At 43.2% G+C, this 22,861-nt stretch overlaps 1 long non-coding RNA gene across 1 annotated transcript; it reads left to right on the top strand.

The window, feature by feature from the left end:
* The first annotated feature begins 6,593 nt into the window (after positions 1-6,593).
* On the top strand, positions 6,594-22,127 carry LOC122687842. Its single transcript, XR_006339240.1, has 3 exons — positions 6,594-6,703; positions 7,861-7,918; positions 22,042-22,127. It is a non-coding gene; the product is annotated as an uncharacterized LOC122687842 (long non-coding RNA).
* The last annotated feature ends 734 nt before the right edge of the window (positions 22,128-22,861 follow it).

Below are 22,861 nucleotides of genomic sequence, written 5' to 3'. Positions count from 1 at the left end.
GGTTCTTTTAATACACAACTTCCTCCAGCACTTCCTCTGGCTTGAAGAAGGAGGATGCAAATTTGTCTAACCTCTTAAAAAAAAAAAAGAAAAAAGAAACTTGTGGTATGTGCAGTGAGTGTTTTAGGCAGAAAGAAAAGCAGAGAGACCTGAGGCTGTTTCCACCCACACGCCTCAGCTCAGCTTCCAGAGAACACCATGTGGTTTGTAGAACCCTTGCAGAGTCTCCTGCAGATGCTGTTGGGAAAAAAAATTTTTTTTTAAAACCTGGGCAGTAAATGTCATAACCCAGACCCGCACGTGGTCAAGCAGCAGCAGAGGCGCAGACACACAGCATTCACAGAACCAGACAGATGCCAAGGCCTGGGCCCACACTTCTGCTTGGTGTCACATCCTCTCTCTGACTCTCTGGGGGACTTCACTCCCAGGAAGGGAGGGGGTGCCTTCTGGCCGACCACACGAAGCTGCGTGGGTGGGAAGCCGAGAAATGACTGATAGCCCCTGGGCTTGTTAGAGCCACAAGCGTGCTAGCGACTCTTGTCACAGGGGTCTTTGATGAGAAAGAAAACCACTCCTGGCAGCTTTAGCGCAGTCGGCTATTTATGCCGATGGTAACTAGGGGCCTGGAGGTCAGAACACACCATTAGCCCATCTTGACAGTGACTGCTTATTTCAGGACCCTGAAAAGGTCCTCTTTTATTACTTGAGAGTTTTATTTTATTAAGAATGAACTGGCTGGTTCCACTGTTAAGGCATCTGACTTCAGCCCATCTGTTTAAGACGCATTCTCTCTCCTGCCTTCTCACCCGCCTGGCTAACCCCCAGGTCCACCCTGAGTGGTAACTGGCCCAGGTGAGGCCACCCAGTGGGGAAGGCTGTGCCCGCGGGTGGCCAGGACAATTTCAGATGTCCTTCTAGGCAGGAATGGGACCAGCTGTGCCGCCATCTTTGGTCGGAGGATGGGCTACATTGGTATCCCCAGAGAGCTGTGAAAATGCAGATCCCCAGGCCCCATCCCTCTCCAACTAAACTGTCTTGTCTTGAGAGGTGTCTCAGAACCTTTATTGTAAGCAAGCTCCTCAGGTATTTCTCACAGAACTTTGTGAAAGACTCTGTCACTCCTTTAGGAATTCACGAGATGCTTGTTGAGTGAATAAAAGGCAATGAACGCCTGCTAATCAATCTCTCCTGACAAAGAGTGGCATTTATTTATTTATTACTTAATTATTTGGCTGCTCTAGGCCTTAGTTTCGGCCTGTGGGATCTAGTTCCCTGGCCAGGGATGGAACCGGGACCCCCTACGTTAGGAGCATGGAGTCTTGGCCACTGGACCACCAGGGAAGTCCCAAGAGTGGCAGTTTAAAAAAAAAAAATCTCGACAGTTCCAAAACTGAAATTAAAATGGCAGAACCTTGTGTGTGAACTCTTAGGGTGGCAGCCCCACACACATCCCCTCAAATCGTCACGTAGGCCCTTGACTTGTAGACCCGCAGTTTCACAGAGACAGACACTATTGGTGTGTATGCTGACAATTTTCTCATCACCTATCTACCAGGGAGGGCTTCCCAGGTGGCTCGGTGGTAAAGAATCTACCTGCCTATGCAGGAGACATGGGTTTGTTCCCTGGATTGGGAAGACTCCCTGGGGGACAATAATGGCAACCCACTCCAGTATTTTTGTCTGGAAAATTCCATGGACAGAGGAGCCTGGTGGGCTGCAGTCCATGGGGTCGCAAAGAGTTGGAAAGACTACCAAGGAAGCACACACGCGCCTACCAGGTACTCACCGGGCGCCTTACAAACACTACCTCAGATTTCCATCAAAGTGCAAGGCACAATCCCCAATCTCTTGACAAGGAAACTGGGGCTCAGAAAGGTTGCAGAATGTGTACGCGCTGATATGGTTACTGGGCTTCCCAGACGGCTTATCAGATAAAGAATCCGCCTGCGATGCAGCAGACACAGGTTTGATCCCGGGGTCAGGAAGATCCCTTGGAGGAGGAAAATAGAAACCCAATCCAGTAATTCTTGCCTGAAAAATCCCATGAACAGAGGAGCCTGGCAGGCTACAGTCCAAAGGATTAAAAAGAGTCAGACACAACTGAGTGACTATGCACACACACATGGCTGGTAGGAATCAAGGCACAGATTGAAACTCATTCAGGACACGCCACACCCACTAGAATCTATTTCATAAAGCTCAGAGGGCATCAGAGAACCATGAACTAAGGACAGGACAAAGATCCTGCCTGCTGAAAGGAAGACCCAGCACAGTCAAATAAATAAACTATATTTTTTAAAAAGCAACAGACATCGATTCTTCGTTTTGAGAACAGTACATCTGTCCATCAACTGTAGAATAATCCTCATGACTCAGTAGTACCATGATGTGATGTCATTTTGTGCTATTGTGAACAATTAAAAGTTTTTTTGAAACCAAAAAAAAAAAAAAAAAAGCAATAGACATCTTCCAAAATATAGAACTGCTCTATCTACATGTGGCTTGTAAGCACTGGAAATGTGGCTAGTCCGAATTAAGATGTACTATAAGTATAAAATACACAACAGATTTTTAAAGACTTGGTATGAATGATAAGAATGTAAAATATCTCATTAATTTTTATATTGATTTTACCTTGAAGTGATGCTATTTCAGATATGTTAGTTCAATAAAATATGTTCAACAAATTTTATTCATTTATCTTTATTCTTTTAATGGGACTCCTAGAACATTTAAGATTACATGTGTAGTTCACATTTTATTTCTATTGGACACCATTGATAAAGAAGAAAAATTGAGGCACAAGAATATTTTTAAGTGACTTGCTCCAGATTCCACAGAGAGTTTGAACTAAAGTCAATGTCTGACAGCCTGGGTGGGAATATAGTCATCCCACCAGTTAAATAGGAGCGGCAAGGCTTCCCTGGTGGCACAGCGGTAAAGAATACACCCCTGACCCCTCCATTGCAGGAGATGCGGGTTCGATCCCTGGGTTGGGAAGATCCCCTGGAGAAGGAAATGGCAATCCACTTCAGTATTCTTGCCTGGAGAATCCCATGGACAGAGGAGCCTGGTGGGCTACAGTCCATGGGGGTCACAAAAGAGTTGGACATGACTTACGGACTAAACAACAATAGCTGTTTGGCATGATTCCTTGAAAATATTTATCTAATATCAAGATTTTTTTTTAAAAAAAAGCTTTTTATTTTGTATTGGAGTATAGTTGATTAACAATGTTGTGATAGTTTCAGGTGGAGAGTAGAGAGACTCAGCAATACATGTATCCATTCTCCTCCAAGCTCCCTTCTCATCCAGGCTGCCGCATAACATTGAGAAGCATTCCATGTGTTTTAGTAGGTCCTTATTGGTTATCCATTTTAAATATAGCAGAGTGTACATATTGACCCCAAACTCCCTAACTATCCTTTCCCCCGATCCTTCCCACCACTGCCCCCCCACCCCCCACCGGTAACCATGAGTTCATTCTAAGTCTGTGAGTCTGCTTCTGTTGTGTAAATAAGTTCTTTGTATCATTTCTTTTTAGATTCCACATAGAAGGGATGTCATATGATATTTCTCCTTCTCTGTCTGGCTTATTTCACTCAGTATGATGATCTCTAGGTCCATCCCTGCAAATGACATTATTTCATTCTTTTTAATGGCTGTACTACTGAGATCTTCATCCACCACTTCGTCTCTCAAGAAGGAAGCATGCGAAGACAAAGCCAGCCCAGAAGATGAACCAAAAGCCATCATCCTCTATGAGTCTTGAAGGGCAAACTGAATGATCTAAGAATTTTCCATCCTTCTGTCTAGAGCAGTCATCAGAGTCTTCTTTACTCCCACCACCACATCAGAACACATGTGACTCAGAAAAATAGTGAGACTCAGATGACAAATATTTTCACAGTTATCTCTTCTTTATCAGCAGGAGTGTGGTCCCTCACCAAATCCCCAAATGATGTCTTCTAAGGTACTGAAAGGATTGTTAACTTGCAGAGCGACTCACCTGGGTAGGAGCATTGCATATAAGTGAAAATATGAAGCAAAAATAGGCATCTTAACTGGATCGGTCTCAGCTTTGAGGAGGGAAAGGTCACGTGTAAAAACAACCCACATCCGGAAGGTCAAACGTCACTGAGTTTAGGGATCAAGCTCCAAGCAGAAAGGGCCTTCTCTTACCCAGATTTTGCCTGTGCCCTTAAACCCTCAACCTAGCCAGAGACATTCAGGAAAGACCTCTGGCTCACCCTCTCAGAGTTTAAAATACCTTCCTTATCTGGAGGTTACTGTGAGACAGGCAGGAACCTTGCTACAAGAATAAAACCAAAACAGGTCTGAGAACAGTCAACAGAGCTATCAGTTAAGTTCATAAGAATCTCATCAGGTTCTTTCCAGAGCTTATTTATTCTGACTTTACAGATAAATATAACAAAGCAATTTATTAATTTCAGTAGAAACGAGAGGGAAGAAGAAAAAAAAAAAAGGACGAGAAGGAAGTATTTCTTCAGTTAGACTCCAAAACGATGTGCAAGCAGCAAGAAAGATTAAGATGATGAAAGATAGGCTTACGAACTCTCAAAGCATAGTGCCTCGGAGCTGGTTGGTAAACCTCTGCCAGTTTCAAGACAGAATTCATAACATCAAAATAAAAGAATAGTTATAATAATTACATTCATTATACGCAGAAAGTGATATCTGTATTAATGACCCAAAGGCATTCATAGATGTTTATAATTTGGTCTGTTTTCTACTTTCAGAGGCATTAAGATGTGACACTCAGACAAAGTCTGATTAATTTGTCTTGAATGTTGCATCACCTGCAGGGGTGTTTCAGCGAGCCTTCACTCTCCCAACAAAAGAGGCCTTTGTTAGAGAAAGGATATACTTGGGATGTTCACGGAACATATGTCCCGGTAATCCCAGGACAGAAGTCAGTTGTCTTATGCTCAGAAAGGGGCCCCTAACTAACCTCCCTGCACTCAGAGCCCGTCATTTGCTCACTGGCCACGTGGGCCAGCATCCTGGCAAAGGCGACGCTGAGGGCAGTGGCTTCCTGCCTGCAGCCGGCCCTCCTCTCCCCCAGCAGATGGGCCAGCCCTCAGGGAAAGGAAGCCCTTCTGAGATCCTCCTGCCTTCATTCTTCCCAAATGGGCTTTGCTATAAAAAGCAAATTAAACACCCATTGTTCATTCCCTCCATGAAGCTGGCAGACCAACATCCTGTCCAATACCCAAGGCTCCCGGATGCTGGCTGCCCGGCTGCTGACGCTGGCTACTTACAGCTTAAAGCAATGAGAAAAAATGCACCTTCCATTGGCAATAGGATTTTCCTTAAGCTCCAAGCCTTCCTTTTTCACTGGGTAATTTTTTTTTTTTTTTGCAATGACATATTACACATAGTAGAAAAGGGCTTTCTTTTCATTGCTGGAGTTCTTCACCATCCTTGGAGAAGCACTTCCATGGCTGTTCAAATAGATGAGGGTCGGCACTGGAGGTGAGCCTGAAATACTGGCCCTTAAATCTTCCCCTGCCTGTCAACCTGGGATAGTTCTCAGTGAAAGACTTACTTCAGTGTTTTCAGGAGTTCTAAAATACCAAGTAGTCAAAAAAAAAAAAAAAGCTATGTGAGGCGATGGAGATGTGCCAATTAATTTGATTGTGGTAAATATTTGACAACTTGTATGTATATTAACTTATCATGTACACTTTAAATACATAAAAGGTTATTTGTCAATTACACTTTGATAAAGCTGGAGGTAAAAAATAAAATTGTTACTGTTGTTTAGTCGCTAAGTTGTATCTGACTCTTTTATGACCCTATGGACTGTAGCCTGCCAGGGCTCCTCCATCCATGGGATTTCCCAGGCAAAAATACTGGAATGGGTTACCATTTCCTTCTCCAGGGAATCTTCCTGACCCAGAGATCAAACCCATGTTTCCTGCACTGGCAGTTGGATTCTTTACCATTGAGCCACCAGGGAAGCCCCCAAAATAAAATATTCCACCCCAAATCTAAAATAGAACACAAAATATAACCAATATTTTATAATAACTATAAATGGAACATAACCTTTCAAAACTGTGATTCACTAGACTCTACACCTGGAACTTACATAATATTGTGCTGCAACTACACTTCAATTAAAAAAGAAATCAGAGAAATAAGTCTGAAAAAAATCCAACTCACATAACTTAAAAAAAATAAAGTAGAAAACAAAATATTTTCTTTAAAAAAAACCAGCTGAGATGAAGAGTCTAGAGATACACTGAGTGTACCTACAAAGCAGAGCCCTGGGGTGGGGGCCGGGGGGTAATGAAACAGATCAGCAACAGCTCGTGGTCTCTGCAAAGAAAAGAAAAAATTGAGCAGAAAGAAAGAGGGAGAGAAACCGGAAGACAGAGAGAGGAGAAGCGGTCTATATTTCTCCTACGGCAGCATTTATCAGACTGTGATGTGATTGCTTGTGTAATTCTCTCTCTCCTCACTATATATACTCCAGGATTTACATTTTAAGTTTCTACTTTCTGTGTAAACTTATCTCAAATTTGACTTTCCCAGCAATCTAACATTTATCAACAGCTCACTGAAAGCTCTGACATCCTAAAAAGACCCACTGGCTCGTCCATGTGGGAGAGCGTCTCTGAGGCTTCTCCGTGGAGCATACGAAGATGTTTGGCACTGTCTGAGGTCATATGACTGGGTAAGTTGAGAGCCCTCTTTTCACAGATTTATATGGTCCTTGGAGTGCCGTTAACCACGGCTCTCTAGCTTTGTAATTAATAACTTAGAACAGATAATTCAAACATTTGATTCATTGCACTTCAGAAACCCTAAGGCAGAAATTCAACATTTCCAATAACCCTCAGGTTGTTGATACAAGATCCTCAACAGGGATGATTCTATCAAAGGCATTCCCGGGAATAAAAATACTCCTTTAAAACCTAAGCAGGCTTCGACCAAGAGGCTGAAATTATTCAAAAGCCGTCTTTGATCTTTTAGAGTGAAGACTAGAATAGGTATTTAAAAAACTAATTTCCCTGTGTACATTCACTGGGACATTTCATGCAAACCAGTTCTCTAAACCATTACTAAACTGAGGGGTCGGTGAGGTTTCCAACGTCACCTCGTACATAAAGATTTTCAAAATGAAACCTTGATACGTGTTTCCTGAACGGCTTCTCTCTGCATGGTCAAGTGGACTTGTTCTCAGAAAGGGAGAAACGCTTCTGGTAAATAAAGGACCAAAACAGGAAGTGAACCCGTGACAGTCAGCAGCGGGGAGATGCTGTGGAGGGATGAAGGATTGCGAGGAGGCTGTTGAAGGATGAGGAAGGTTCCATGGGGGTGTGGCTCAGACTTCTCCAGACAGCTCCCCTGGGGCATGGGCTTCCTCCCTTACCTCTTAGGAACAGCCACCCAGACAGAGAGTCCTGTGGAAGTCACCAGCCCGTATGCCTGCAGGGGCTCATTTTCAGACTCATGGTCTATCTGCTGCGGCATACTGACCAAGCTAGTGTTTTGAGTGATGCAAATTGTACTAGACGCCTATGGCTGCTGTGACGCATCACCACAGACTTAGCGGCTGAAGCAATACAGTGTATTATCTTACGGTTCTGGAGGTCGGAAATCTGACACAGGTCTTATTACCAGGCTGAAGTCAAGGTGTCAGTACGTCTGTGTTCCTTCTGGAGACTCCAGGGGAGAATCATTTTCCCCACCTTTCCCAGCTTCTAGAAACCACCCATAGTCCTTGGCTCATGGCCCCTTCACTCCATCTTCAAAGCCAGCAAAGACAGAATGAGACTTCTCACATCCAATCACTCTGACCTGCTCTTCTCTGTCCTTCTCCACTTCTAGGACCTCATGTTGACACAGTGCCCGTGCAGATCCTCCAGGATAATCTCTCTGTTTTAAGGTCAGATGATTAACAACCTTAATCCCATACAACTTTAATTCCCCTTTGCCACGTAATGAAATGTTCACAGATTCTGGGGGTTAGTGTGTTTAGCCTCTTTCAGGGACTGTTGTTCTGCTTACCACATGGCCCTGGTGGTTGGAAAGGCGGGGTTGTAAAGAACCCGCCTGCCAATGCAGGAAATGTAAGAGACCAGGGTTCAGTTTCTGGGTTGGGAAGATCCCCTGGAAGAGGAAATGACAAGCCACTCCAGCATTCTTGCCGGGAGAATCCCATGGATAGTGGAGCCTGGCAGGCTACAGTCCATGGGGTCGAAAAGAGTTGGACACGACTGAAGTGATTTAGCACAGTATACAACACAAGGGCCATTGTTCTGCCTACCACACAAGTAAACCGAAATTAAAGGGATATAAAGTGGGGGGTTGCACCGTCTACATTAGCACACGTGAAAATATCTTCAAAATGCCAGAAAATAAATGCAAAGTAATAGATCAGTAGTGAATAAACAAAGTGCAACATCAATTTGGGGTCAGAAAGCTCACAGTTTATCACCAATGAAATCAAAGCAGAATGAAGGACCCAGGAGATTTTTAATCTATGAGAACTGGTGGGAACCTCAAGGAGTCATATGGCTGCCTTTGCTGAGCATTCTCATACAGTAGCACATGCTCAAACATTTTCACAGTCAGACGTATGAATGCAACAGATGAAGATGTCAAGAGAAGTAATCTGACACTAAGCAGGCTGTCCATCATTGCATCATTTTGTGTTGTCTTTAAAAGTGTCCATGGGTTTCACACTATTTGCTTGATTCCCGCCCCCACCCTCTTCAACTCTGAGTCACTGTTGAAAAGAAGTGTTTGTAGTCCTGACAGCTCGGAAAGCAAAACTCTCACATTCGCCAGTAAAAACACTTTTTTTTTTTTGACAAGAGATTGCACGTAAGAAATTGAATCCCCATTAGCCTACGTGTTGAACCGGATGTTGAAAAATCAAATAAATTAGGGTAAAGAAATTCCAGGAGAGCTGAAATGGAAATGCGGACAAAAATACCCCCACCATATTAGTAAACAAAGGATGTTGCAGCCACGAAACCATCGACTACTGCAGCTGCTCCAACTGTGCACCCTGAGGGGACTCACGATGAAAAAAAGCAGGATTCTGGCCCCAGATAGCGTGCACATCAAAGCAATGATTTTGAGGCCAGGCTGTTGCTTCTTCCCTTACACAGAAAAGTGCTAAATTCATTAGCTCAGGGTGCCTGGTTTTCTTTGATTAGCAGTAATATTTTGAAGTTCGACTCCCTGGGTTTTTTTGGTTTAAACTCCTATATCTCCTGGCTCCTCCCTCACCTCTGAAGAACAGACCCTCAGAGTTACCTGAGAAACTGCCTCCCAGGTTTAAATCCTCAGTAAGTCCACCCAATAGAACATCAGTCTCAGTTTTTAGGTTGTAAACTCAACATTCAGAAAACTAAGATCATGGCATCCGGTCCCATCACTTCATGGCAAATAGATGGGGAAACAGTGGAAACAGTGACAGACTTTATTTTTGAGGGCTCCAAAATCATTGCAGATGGTGACTGTAGCCATGAAATTAAAAGACACTTGCTCCTTAGAAGAAAAGTTATGACCAACCTAGACAGTATATTAAAAAGCAGGGACATTACTTTGCCAACAAAGGTCCAACTAGTCAAAGCTGTGGTTTTTCCAGTGGTCATGTATGGATGTGAGAGTTGGGCTATAAAGAAAGCTGAGTGCCAAAGAATTGATGCTTTTGAACTGTGGTGTTGGAAAAGACTCTTGAGAGTCCCTTGGACTGCAAGGAGATCCAACCAGTCCACCCTAAAGGAAATCAGTCCTGAATATTCATTGGAAGGACTGATGCTGAATCTGAAACTCCAATACTTTGGCCACCTGATGCGAAGAGCTGACTCATTTGAAAGGACCCTGATGCTGGGAAATATTGAAGGCGGGAGGAGAAGGGGATGACAGAGGATGAGATGGATGGATGGCATCACCGACTCAATGGACATGAATTTGAGTAAACTCTGGGAGTTGGTGATGGACAGGGAGGTCTGAAGTGCTGCAGTCCATGGGGTTGCAAAGAGTCAGACACGACTGAGGGACTGAATTGAACTGAACAAGTCTGATCTACCCCTAAGTTGGATTTTTTCTACTGTATTTGACTGTTACTCATCTGATCATCCCTGATGACTCTGCTCTTCCTATAACTTTACAGAAAAGATGTATTTCCTGGCTATTGTATTATAAACAGCATGTATGTTATCTGGATATGCAAGTTAGCATCAGTAAATATCTCTTTCTGTCCTTCCTCTAAATTTCCCCAAACACTGAATTTCATTATCTTTAGGCTTTTTAAAATGAAATATTGCATCTATAAAACTCTGTCTCTCTGTCTGTCTCTCAATCTCTCCCCCTCTCCCTTCCCTTCCCTTAGAAATTCACTCCAATGAGTCACAAACATTTTTCGTCATCAGGAAAACACAAGTTCTCTTCCATCATAGATCTTTATGTAGTTCCTCATCTGGAACGACCTCATTCATTTGGCTCTGCTACTATCTGGCCCATCAGTCTCAGGTTGGACATACTTCTCCTTTCTCTTTTATTTTTATTTTTTAATAGGAGTATAATTGCTTTACAATGCTATGTTGGTTTCTGCTGTCAACAGCATGAATCAGCCATAAGTATATGTATATCCCTTCCCTCTGAAGCCTCCCTCCCTCACCGACCCCATCCCACACTTGCCCTTTCTAATATAACTTATTCTTAGTCTCATTCCAAACCATGGGTCCCCCACCCATCAATTCAAGGCCCCCTGCCCTACTGAGCTCTGCCTTTTGCTTCTTCTTCATTTGTTGATTTCATCCACATTTTTAAGGTCCTATGCAACATGTTCCCATCAGAAGGTGTTTTTACCCATCCACCCACCCAGTCCCCACTTCCCCTTCCCCATCTGGTAAATTTCTCCCATCTTGCAAAATTTCCATCTGTCTACAACAACATTGTCCCAAGTGTCCTGTTTTAACAAAGGCATATTTTCCTCTAGAGTGGTGGGATATGTGAATAATACCAGGTAGCAGCTTTTAAAAATAAGATCCCTAGAGAAGAGGTCTGCCATTATCATTCATGAATGTAAATTCATGCAAGGAGGAAAATGCATTCATCAATGGAAGCTCCTCCTCTCTTCCTCAGAGGGATTTTCTACTCTGTCAAAGGAAAGAGAACAGGTCTTCTCAAGAGACCGAGCCACTCAATTCATTCAGCTGCAGAGGTTTGTAACACCTCCTAGGTGAGAGTTTTTGCAAAGGAGGAGCTTTGTTAAAAAGGCTTCTGTGCTGGAAAAAAAGCCCCAGGGTTCAGAAGCGCAAGAAGAAGCTGTGTTGCTGAAGCCAGGCAGGGAGAGGTAGGGATCCTTCTCCCTGGCGAGGCAGACAGGTGAGGGAGGGAAGGGTTTTGTAAAGATCAGAGATGGGAGGCAGTGCCTGGCTAGCGTGAAATCCCAGATTGTCTTTTTGTACAGAGAGCAGGGAAAACCATCCAGGCAGTCTGTCCCTGAAACTTTAAACTGCTTTAAACTGAGGGGTTTTATCCCATTATCTGGCCATACCAGAAGGGGTTACTGTCCCAAAGCACAAAACTATTTTGCTTCCATCTTTGCTTGGGGAAAAAATACCAAATAGGGGGCTTCCCTGGTAGTCCAGTGGTTAAAAATCCACCTGCCAGTGCAGAGGACACAGGTTCGATCCCTGGTCCAAGAAGATCCCACATGCTGTGGGGCAGATAAGCCCATGTGCTGCAACTACTGAAGCCCGCACATCCTAGACCCCATGCTCTGCAACAAGGGAAGGCCGAGCATTGCAAGTAGAGAGTAGACCCCACTCACTGCAGCTACAGAAAGCCTGCACTCAGAAACCAAGACCCAGTGCAGCCAAATAAATAATTTTTTAAAATAATAATAATCTTAAAAAAAAATACCAAATGGGAAAACTGGAAAAAAATTTTCCAGTTTTTTTCGCAAGAGCTTTACTCATTATTTTAGTGACCAACTCCCTGAGAAGAAAGAACAACTCTGGAGTATCAGAACCACACAGAAATGCTAGGATTTTCATTATACCCAGGAGGAGAATAGCTAGCATATATTTAGCAACTAAGATGTACCGGGCATGATCCATAGTTTTCAAAATTATTATAATCCTGAAGGAAAAATATTTTATGCCCATTTTACAGTTGTAGAAACTAAGGTTTTGCCAACAAAGAAGTTGGTAGAGCCAGGACTCGAAGCCAATTAAACCTTGCTTCCAAACCTGATGTTCTTTCCTTATTGGAGAGAAGGAGAGGATTCACTGTGACTTAATATTTCCTATAGGAAACCCACTTGCTCTAATCTTTAGGAATTAACATGCATGACAGTCCTGATTCAAACACTTTGCTCCACAGTCCCTTTAAGGACTGAAATTATTTTTCTTGATATTTAGACAGTCAGTGCAGATGTTTCAACATTGTTAATACTCAGAATAAGAACCTCAGTGGCCAACACAGAAGAAAGGATCCTTTCAAAGAGAAATGCTCAACTGACAATTTCTGATAAGACTTTTAAAAATCACTAGTGTTCATGGTTATCCATCCTGTAGCACATCAGAATCATCTGGGAGAACTTTTTAAAATAAATGCCCTGGGGACTTCCCAGGCAGTCCAAAGGTTAAGACTTCACCTTCCAATGCAGCGGGTGAGGGTTCGATCCCTGGTCTAGAAGCTAAGATCCCACATGCCTCGTGGCCACAAAACCAAAACAATGAAAATCAACAGAAGCAATAGTGTAACAAATTCAATAGGTACTTTTAAAATGGTCCACATAAAAAAAAACACAACTTTTTAAAAATTAAATTAAAAAAATAAATGTCCAGGGATTCTGTCCCTCTCGTCAGCCTTGGCCAGAGCTAGACAACCTGTACTTTTAAAAATACCTCTCAGATGACTTTAATCTACCATAGGGGCTGGTACTCACAGAAGCATGGTGCAAACAGGCTTCAAATTTCCTCTGTATCCTGTCACTTGCAAATGCAATCACAATGCAATCAAAGAGAGTCACAAATCCTTAATCCAGAAACGCTTCCAAAGCACCACAAAGCAATCACAGAATAGTCGGCCTTTTTTTTTTTTTTTTTAAGTGAAGGCCAAAACTAAGCATAACTAGAGCAGGAAACCACCAGATGTGAATATATTAAGCTTTATTTTAAGAGATGGCGATTGGAAATTGTTTAAATACTAGAGAGCGCTGGGAGCTGACAGATGGCAAGTGAGATGGAGGAGGAAGGCAGCCTGGTCCAGCCAGCTCTACTTTAATCTCGCCCCACCTCTCCCGACACCGTCACGGGAGATGCTGTATTGTGTCTTTGACATGACTGCTCCCTGGCTGTACCTGAACCGTTCCCATTTTAATTCAAACTTGATCTTTTAAAATAAAATTGGCAAGGTCCATAGAGAACAGACTTATGGACACGGGGCAGGCAGGGGGGCGGGCATGAGAGGGTGAGATGTCTGGAGAGAGTAACATGGAAATTTACATTACCATATGTAAAATAGATAGCTAATGGGTATTTGCTGCATGGCTCAAGCAACTCAAACAGGGGCTCTGTACCAACCAGAGGGGTGGGATGGGGAGGCAGAGGAGAGGGAGGTTCAAGAGGGAGGGGACATATGTACACCTATGGCTGATTCATGTTGAGATTTGACAGAAAACAACAAAATTCTATAAAAAAAATTATCTTTTAATTAAAAAATAGCAAATGAAGAAACAGACAAAGGATTAATCTCAAAAATATACAAGCAACTCCTGCAGCTCAATTCCAGAAAAATAAATGACCCAATCAAAAAATGGGCCAAAGATCTAAACAGACATTTCTCCAAAGAAGACATACAGATGGCTAACAAACACATGAAAAGATGCTCAACATCACTCATTATCAGAGAAATGCAAATCAAAACCTCAATGAGGTACCATTACACGCCAGTCAGGATGGCTGCTATCCAAAAGTCTACAAGCAATAAATGCTGGAGAGGGTGTGGAGAAAAGGGAACCCTCTTGCACTGTTGGTGGGAATGCAAACTAGTGCAGCCACTATGGAGAACAGTGTGGAGATTCCTTAAAAAACTGGAAATAGAACTGCCATATGACCCAGCAATCCCACTCCTGGGCATACACACCGAGGAAACCAGATCTGAAAGAGACACGTGCACCCCAATGTTCATCGCAGCACTGTTTATAATAGCCAGGACATGGAAGCAACCTAGATTACCGTCAGCAGATGAATGGATAAGGAAGCTGTGGTACATATACACCGTGGAATATTACTCAGCCATTAAAAAGAATTCATTTGAATCAGTTCTAATGAGATGGATGAAACTGGAGCCCATTATACAGAGTGAAGTAAGCCAGAAAGATAAAGACCAATACAGTATACTAACACATATATATGGAATTTAAAAAGATGGTAATGATAACCCTATATGCAAAACAGAAAAAGAGACACAGATGTACAGAACAGACTTTTAGACTCTGTGGGAGAAGGTGAGGGTGGGATGTTCAGAGAGAACAGCATTCAAACAAGTATACTATCAAGGGTGAAACAGATCACCAGCCCAGGTTGGATGTATGAGACGGGTGCTCAGGGCTGGTGCACCGGGAAGACCCAGAGGGATGAGGTGGGGAGGGAGGCGGGAGGGGGGATCGGGATGGGGAACACATGTAAATCCATAGCTGATTCATGTCAGTGTATGTAAAAAACCACTACAGTATTGTAAAGTAATTAGCCTCCAATGAATAAAAATAAATGGAAAAATAAATAAATAAAAATAAATTAAAAAAGAAAAAAAATAGCAAGGTCCAAAATACCATAATTTTAAAACTTTAATTTCCATAGAATACCCCCAAAGCATACGATCCCACACACAGAAACTCATCATTAACCTTATCATGACCACTCGACATAAAAGCATGTTTTGTTTTTTAAACTAAATATTTATTGGAGCAAAGCTGCTTTGTTGTGTTAGTTTCTGCAGTACAGTAAAGTGAGTCAGCTATTATACACATGTACCCTCTTTCTTGGATTTCCTTCCCATCTAGGTCACCACAGAACATCGAGGAGAGTTCCCTGAGCTACACAGTGGTTCTCATTATCTACTATATGTCTGTTTGATACGTAGTATCAATGGTGTATATACGTCCTTCCCAATCTCCCAATTCATCCAACCCCCTCCCTTTCCCCCTGGGTATCCATACATTTGTTCTCTATGTCTGTGTCTCTATTTCAAAGCATGAGTTTTAAACCCAAGTGGCCAGACCGCTGGAAGAACAATGGGAGCATTTCCCATGGCCGTGACATGTCAGGGATAACTACACAATTCCTGTCGTCTTCACTTCCTTCAGTAAGTAGTAAGGACTGTGCTTCCGTACCAATCAATCAGGCAAATACCCAGTGGTGTGCTGGCTAATATTTGCAAATGCTTATTCCTCCCACTCCCAAGGAAGCCCTTTGTAGCATCTGCTGATTCCCATAGTATAAATAGTCTCACTATGGCCAAGTTCAAGATACTGCTGTGATATCTCTGAATGTGAAGTTGGGAAGAGATGGGCACGATCAACTTTCTTAAGCCAGTGTGAGCCCTTGCACACACCCATCAGAGCTAAAATAAGGGACTTCCCTGGTGGTCCCCTCATTAAGAGCCCGCCTGTCAATGCAGGAGACAGGGTTCAATTGCTAATTCGGGAAGATCTCACATATTGTGGAACAACTAAGCCTATGCACCTCAACTACTGAAGCCCCAAGCTCTAGGGCCCATAAGCCACAACTAGTGAACCCACAGCCTGCAACTACTGAAGCTGGTGCATCCTAGAGGCTGCGCTCTGCAACAAGAGAAGCCATCACCATGAGAAGCCTGTGCACCACAACAAAGACCCAGCGCAGCCAAAAATCAATAAATGTTTTTAAAGTAAAATAAATACATAAATAAATAGCCCTATAGCCAAATCCAAACCATACTGGCCCATCAGGCCAACCCCAAGGGGCCTCTATTCTCATAGGTGTTTCCTTCAACAGCCCTAGAAGAAAACAGTTCTGTTTAGTGCCTGAGACCATGGAAGACTTTACCGGAAGTTGAGTTAGACTCCTCGTTGGGTACCTTTTCACCTGTTCTCTAAAACAGAGATCCGCCCCTTCCAGCCCTCAGGCCAAATTTGGTCAGCTGCCTACTTTTTAAGGCCTGCCAGCTGAGGAGAATTTTTATGTTTTTTAAAACAGTAGCATTTTCAATAGTTACAGAAGTACCTACATGATAGCCTTCATTGTTTCCCTTGCCACACAACCCCCAAAGCCTGAAATATTTACCATCTGGCTCTTTCAGAAAAAGTTTGCTGGCTCCTGCTCTAAAGGGTCTGGAAGACAAAGCCAGTTCCACCTCCTAGAACCTTGTCAGCAGCACCGGTAGCAAGTATTTTTTTCCCGCCTCACCCAGGCCATCTCCCACCTCCTGACTGGGCAGGACCCAATCAGAAAGAGCCACATTAGGAGACCACATGGAATTCCCCTCACTTCACAGGCTCCTCAGCTTCGCCTGGTCCATCTGAGGCTGACCCTGTCCATCTCCTGCTGCTCCCTCCGCCGCCGGATTTGGCTAAAGCTCCAAACCACCAGATGTGAGCTCTGACTTTCCCAGGAGCTGGGATGTGCAACCTGCAAGCATAGGCTCCACTTCCCAGCGGACAAACCTTGACCTACAGAAACAAAAGACAGAAGAGAGCCAACAGATAAATGGCCTCCCTGTTCCGCCCACCAGTGGGCTATTCTGAGCATGATACTTCTGTGGAGCCTGTCTAGAACCATTCCAGAGAGCTGAGCAATTAGCTGTGTCCTTCACAAAGTAGCAGCCAGGTTGGTGAGGCACCTTCTCTGCTCCGGTCCTCTGTCCTTCATTCTGGTTGCCCTGGGATTCCACCTCGTGATAGATATTAGTACTGAAGTGTGCATTAGGCTCTTATACCTAGAGAATCTGACTAAGATATCAGATGATAAGGTGCTATTTTTGACAACCCAGATCTATCCCTAAATAAATAAAAAAGTACAGGCATCCCTTGAAGATACTACAGGTTCATTTCCAGGCAATTCCATCCCAATAAATTGAGTATTGTGAGCAAGTGAGTCACATGAATATTTTGGTTTCCCAGAGCATATGAAAGTTACATATACCACATACTGTAGTCATTAAGTGTACAATAGCACTATGTCTAAAAAAAAAAAAATGAACTCACCTTAATTTAAAAACAATACTGTGGGAAAAATGGCACCAAGAGACGTGCTCGATGCAAGGTTGCCACAAAACTTTAATTTGTAGAAAATGCAGTAAATATGTAAAATGAAATAAAGTGAAGCACAATAAGATGAAATCTACTTGTAGGTTACCATGTCTTACTTTCTGAATAACGTCAAATGGCATAAAGTTTTTTCTTCTAAGGAGCTTTTCAGAAAACTATAGAAGACCAAAGTATAAAGTGATGCCATTTTTAAAGCTATAATATACATTCAACAGAAGAGCCTAAATAGTGTAGTATTAAAAAAAAAAAAATAGTGACAAGTAAAAGAGAATGATCAGAAACAATGACCCCAGGGAAAAACTAATTCAGGGAAAAGTCTCAGTGGGGAATGAGAAACTCTTACCTGGGCTATAGTCTGACGTCAAAGGTTCAACTCAAGCAAACCAGCCAGTGTGGATCTTATTTATTAACCAGGGAAACTGAGGAAGGAGCTTTAGCTGGGACTGACATGAAAGGAAAACGCAAACCCCAGAATGGAAAGAGAAATCAATTGTGGAAAAGCAGTGAATGGGTTCAGGAGCGTCAAGTGGGATGTCAGTGGTGAGACCCTGCTTGTATCTCCATACATGCTTAAGAGACAATGCCTAAGAAGGACCTCATACTTTGGAGTCTGGGAGCAGCAGATTCCCAGCAATAGATTCTTAAGGGTAGGAGAAACTCTGAGTCCATTAGCCACACTCTATTAAAAAAGCTTTTTTTAATTATTTATTTTTTTAAGTTGAGGAATAATTGCTTTACAATGTTGTGTTAATTTCTGCTGTAAGTTTACATATATCCTTTCCCTCTTGAGCCTGCCTCCTACCCTGCTCCCGTCCCACCCCTCTAGATCATCACGGAGCGATGAGCTGAGTTCCCCGTGTTACCCAGCAGCTTCCCACGAGCTATCTGTTTCATACAAGGTAGTGAATGTACGTCAGTGTTCCTCAATTCAAGATCCCACCCTCTCCCGTGTGCAAAGTCCATCTCTACCTCTGCGTCTCTATTCCTGCCCTGCAAATAGGGTTATTGGTTACCAGTTTTCTAGATTCCATATACATGCATTAAAATACTGTATTTGTTTTTCTCTTTCTGAATTACTTCACTCTCTAGGACAGACTCTAGGTTCATCCACATCGCTACAAATGACCCAGTTTCGTTCCTCTTTATGCATTAGTTATATTCTTTTCCATATCTTTTAACCTTTTCCATTACTTCCCATCAAGCATTGTTTCCCTTGACCCTAGATGGATGTTGAAGAACTCGATTTGTTCTCCAAGAACATCTCTCAACTAGATTGTATCAGCAGCAACACGGCAGCAACGGAACCAGCTCCTCACACCATGGACACACAGTAAGACTTGTTCAGAAATTGACTGGATGCACGACCAGCCCTCTAATGCCCACTTGTCCTTCTCCGGAGTGGCAAACATGGAACACTCTATTGTTGTATACCTAAGCCAAATGGATTTTCAATGGCCTTTCCAGAGAGCCAAATAGTTTCTTCCCTTGAGAAAAAAAGTGATGAAGAGGCTTACATATCCACCACACTCTAGCACATGATGTAAAATTCCACCATTTGGAAAGAAAGAGTTAGTCGCTCAGTCGTGTTGCCAAGATACTAAAAAATATCTGAGACAGGAGACGCCTTGACTGCCCCTTTGCCTAGATAACCACTTGCTAGGTCTCAAAATTTAAGTGAAATAAGGCTTATCAAGCATGTAGCACAATGCCTGGCACCTGCCGTGCTGCTGCTGCTAAGTCGCTTCAGTTGTATCTGACTCTTTGTGACCCCGTAGACTGTAGCCCGCCAGGCTCCTCTGTCCATAGAATTCTCCAGGTAAGAATACTGGAGCAGGTAGCCATTCCCTTCTCCAGGGGATCTTTCTGATCCAGGGATCAAACATGGGTCTGCTGCATTGTAGGCAGATTCTTTACCATCTGAGCCACCAGGGAAGCCCTTTGATTGGCTAAATGAATGTTAGTTGTGCTGTTGAATTTTACTTTTATTGTTGCTGTGTTGTTCCTTACAGGTTAACTCCTCAGGTGCAGTAGTTCAATTAGCCCTCCCATCTTGGCCTTTTAATACATACCATCAAAGTGAAAACCCTTATAATAATCCTTTATCCAGATCTGCAGAGGCTTTCCTGAGGTGGTTTCCAAACACAATCACACAATTAAAGCTTTTAAAAATGTGGAGGATTTAGGAAGGCTTTCCATGCAACAAAAGGATTTTAGGGTTTTACAGGAAATTCTTTTTAAATAAATAAATAAACCTTTCCTGAGCCCCGCACAGGGTTGAGTTTTCCTAGAGAACAGTAAACATTTGTCCACGAATGACTTGCACACCTAGACCTCAGGAAAGAAAGACCCTCCACTGAGCCCAGTGTCCCCAACTCCTACAATAGCTGGGCCTCTCAAACTCAATAGAGTAGAACCTGCCCCTAGTCACAAACACTTACAAAGTCCCGTATCCAACCTCAGACTGCTCCTGGATACAAAGCATTTCTTAAAACCACGCAGAGAGAGCTTAGATAGGGTCCTGACATTTTGGTCTTATTTACAGGGGGCAGCCATGAACTGGCTAAGGTTTCAGCATTCAAACACCAGAATAAAAGCTTGGGATTTCCATCATGGCTGCCAATATCTGGGCCCAGAGTAGGTAGTTTGCAAATATTGCATCATTACCTCCCCAGGGGATGCGCACTATCTTACTTGATACTGTCAGTCTAAGTTAATACATGTAGGACAAGTTAAGGTAAACCCAGTGGAACTCTTTATCACAGATTCTTTTTTTTTTTTAATTGAAGAGATTTGACATAAAACATTGTATAAACTTAAGGTGTGCAATATATCACTTTGAAATATTTGAATATTGTTATTAATTGCCATTGTAGCAATATCATGTTTCATACCTATAGTACAATATAGTCTATATTCATTACATTGTGCATTAGATCTCTATGGCTTATTTGCTACTTGTTGCAAGTTTGTACCTTGAAATAACACCACTTTCTTTAAGATAGAATCCATGGTTTTTCTCTTCCTGTGCCTCCTCTGAAAGGAACAACAGAGGTTTTCCTCTCTGGCAAAAAAGAAAGCAAGTAAGGACTTCTCTGCAAGTTCAGTGGTTAAGCCTCTGTGCTTCCAATGCAGGGGACATGGGTTCAATCCCTGTTTGGGAAGCTAAGATCCCACATGCAGCCAAAATAAAAAAAAAGAAGAAAGCAAACAGGTTCCTGGCCACCTGGGCCTGAAAGGAAAATCCCTTTTCTGTCGCCATCTGCTTTAATGAACACACGTACACAAGGCCCCCGTGGCCTCACGCCTCACTGACATCTGAGAAGGGTAATACTATCCTTACATTGACTTTCTACTGTGCTTTTGCCTTTAAGAGTCCAGTGAACCGGAGAATTCCCTCATGCCTGACTCTGCAATATTATTTCTTCCCCTCTTGTCTCCTTTTCTGAGAAGAAAGGAACTTACTCAGCTGCAAATTCACCTGCTCAGAAGCACTGGTGACTTCCATACACCAAAAAGCAACTGTCAATCAATGGACAGGGCTCTGTGAGGGTGGGGGTCAGGGCAGCAGTGACCTGGCACGATGTTAGTGTGGGGGAGCTTTCGGGAGGAGAAACGTTGCTTACCACCCTTCCACAGACCTCTGATCCTCAGCTGTCTTCCTATGAAAGCAAAATTTGAAGCATATGCTTCAGAAAGCTACTGGGAAACACAGACATTGCTTCAGACAGTTTTGCTCAGAGTGCGAGGCTCCTGGCTTCCACAGCCCATGCATGGCATCTCCTTTCCCTGCATCTTGAGACTTCCCTGGAGCATCATCACCAAGGTTCATTAATGTTTTGGAATGAGTCAGGAGGCTTGCTTCTAATTCATCCATCTCTTTATCTCTATGTAGTCTGGGAAAAACCATCTTGAATTCAAAGGAAACAGACTAAATGTCTCTAAGGACCTTTCTAGACCAGGGACTATTCTGACACTGAATGACTGAGGGAGAATGCCTTGGACTCTGCTGATTGAGGAAAGGTATCCACCCTTGGGTGCCTGACCTAGACTGAGACAGCAAGACCGGAAGAGACCAATACCAGGGAGACCATGAAATAGAGGGACATGGTGACTTCAGGAATGTTTCAGTTCTGTTCAGGATTTTCAGTCAGTAATGAAGAAGCTCCTGGAAGAATGAAGGCATCAATTTAGTCAACTGAAACTTAATCAATAAATATAAAAGAAAAGGGAAGGGAGATGCTAAAAACTTACTCTATCATTTTCTAGAAATGTCCTAATTGTTTAATGGAGACTGGAGGGAAAAGGTTAGCACCAAAATCTTGTTTGCTACATCAGATATGCTCCCAGGCTTGAGATCTTCTGGATGAGCAGTGGGAGGCCAAGTCTCTGGGACCACCTCTACTCCTTTATTCACTTTTCAGCTGAGTCTTCAGAAGTGCACCAGCTGTCCACCCTCCTTCCAGGCCTGGACACAGCCTCTCCCTACCTCACGGGGCACACCTTGGAGCACACAGCAAGGAAGAGACAACAGAAGTAGTGTTCAAATCAGACAGGGAGTGTTATGGACTCCTTGTTGGTGCCTACTCCCCATTCATATTTTGAAGCCTTAATCTCCAGTGTGATGGTATTAGTGATTAGATTTAGATGGGGTCGTGAGCTTGGGCTTCTCAAGATGGAATTACTATCCTTATAAGATAGGATGTCAGAGAACCTGTTCTTTCTCTTTCCACCAGGTGAGGACACAGCAGGAAGGCAGCCATCCACAAGTCCAAAACAGAGCCCTCAAGAACCCGGCCATGCTGACACCCTGATCTTGGACTTCTCAGCCCCTAAAACTTGGGAAATAAATGTCTGTTTAGGTTTCTTGGTACACCCAGCCTATGTTATTTTGTTATAAGCAGCCCATGCTGACCAAGACAGGGGGAAACCTCTAAATAAAACAGAAGTGGGTCCAATGACCTTTGTAATGTTCTCTAAGCCCTAGCGAAACAACAGCTGCCTTGTTCTGATCCAATCTAATCTTTCAGAATTTATGTTCCTAATTCTCCTACTTGGCCTCAGTACAGACAAAGGAAGTATCGTGACCTTTGCCAGATCAGCTCCCACTGCCTTGCCAAGTCTCAGGCCTGACTCAAAAGCCTGAAAGCCTATATTCCTTCAGGCAGCTACCCTATTACATACCTAGGTGTGTGGGATCCAGAGACCAGGTAGGTGAAAAGTGAGGTTGTCTAGGAAGGCGGGACTTCTGAGGGTCTAGTGGGTAGGGGTGGGGTGAGTTCTCTTCTTGGGAGTCACCTGGATTCCAGAGATTGACTGTAATGTCTTTCCTAGAATCAAAACACACAGACTATCTGATGCTCCCCAGAATATACTGTACCGTGGCTATGGGAAGTTACTTTTCAGGCTGGATACAAGCTCGTGTCAGAGCAAAGTGAGAAGGATACGCTCACTTCTGGGGGCTGAAATGAACTCCAGCATCAGCCCTAAAGGCTTTCCAAGAATGGGCACAGAATTAAGCAAGTTAGACCCTCATGATCCCACTTGAAAGAGCTT

Source organism: Cervus elaphus, chromosome 32 (genome assembly GCF_910594005.1).
Source record: "Cervus elaphus chromosome 32, mCerEla1.1, whole genome shotgun sequence".
NCBI lineage: Eukaryota > Metazoa > Chordata > Mammalia > Artiodactyla > Cervidae > Cervus > Cervus elaphus.
This window is presented reverse-complemented; position numbering and strand designations above follow the sequence as displayed.